Here is a 957-nt window from a genome sequence, read left to right on the forward strand (position 1 = left end):
GAGAATTTTTTTTCTTGTGAATATTGAAATTGCAGAATGTGCATTGTGTAGCTTGAAGTTAAAGTGTTAGACTGCCAGGGTTATGCGAGATATGATGGAAATTGGGGGAGAACAATGCTGTTTTCGAACAGAGGGGTCAATGACCATTTTGTCCCCAGTTAGAGTTGTTAGAGACTATTTTGTTCTCCATTATAGTTGACGGAGTAAAGGACTTAAGTGACTGACAAAGTTAATTATTAGAAACTAATCGAATAATTAATTTTAGTTAAAAACTAAAGTGTATGATCCAAAATTCTCTGAGTACCAAAATAAGTAAATATTTATTATTTTATTATAATTCAATTATTCTAATTGAACCATCAAAATAATAAATTAGTAATTAGAGTGGTTCGATGCGTTTTCGATATTTTGGATATAATAAATAGATACAATGTATCAAATTGATGCCCTGATGTTAGTCCACAACATGGGTGAACCATCAAATCCTTACCGATCGAATCCTTTTGATTAATTAGCTTAAATTTAAAATAAAATAAAATTTACAAACGAATAATTCAACGACTGTGCTTGGATTTTGTGTGTTTCCTCCTCCACCGTTAATCATTCCAGTGGGTCCTTTTCCCTTGCAATAATACGGTTGCAATGCGTTATGCATGTCCTTCACATAAATAATAATGTATTCAAGGTTCCGGAGCTTTCCGACCAAATAAAAAAGAGGCTTTACATTTGCTAAACCAAAGAAAAGGAGGATGATTTGCTTTTAAGAATTAAGAATATAAAGTGTTTTTTCCCTTGTATCGTAGGCACATTTTTAGTAACTTTTTTATGTTTTATTTTTCACATGCAGTATTTCTACACGACAATGAATAATGGATTTTCCTAATGAGTACCTTTAAGACGATGGTCAAGTATATTTAACACATTACAAGTTTAAACATTCACCTTTTTTTCATTTAT

The sequence above is a fragment of the Arachis ipaensis genome, chromosome B09 (assembly GCF_000816755.2).
Source record: "Arachis ipaensis cultivar K30076 chromosome B09, Araip1.1, whole genome shotgun sequence".
NCBI lineage: Eukaryota > Viridiplantae > Streptophyta > Magnoliopsida > Fabales > Fabaceae > Arachis > Arachis ipaensis.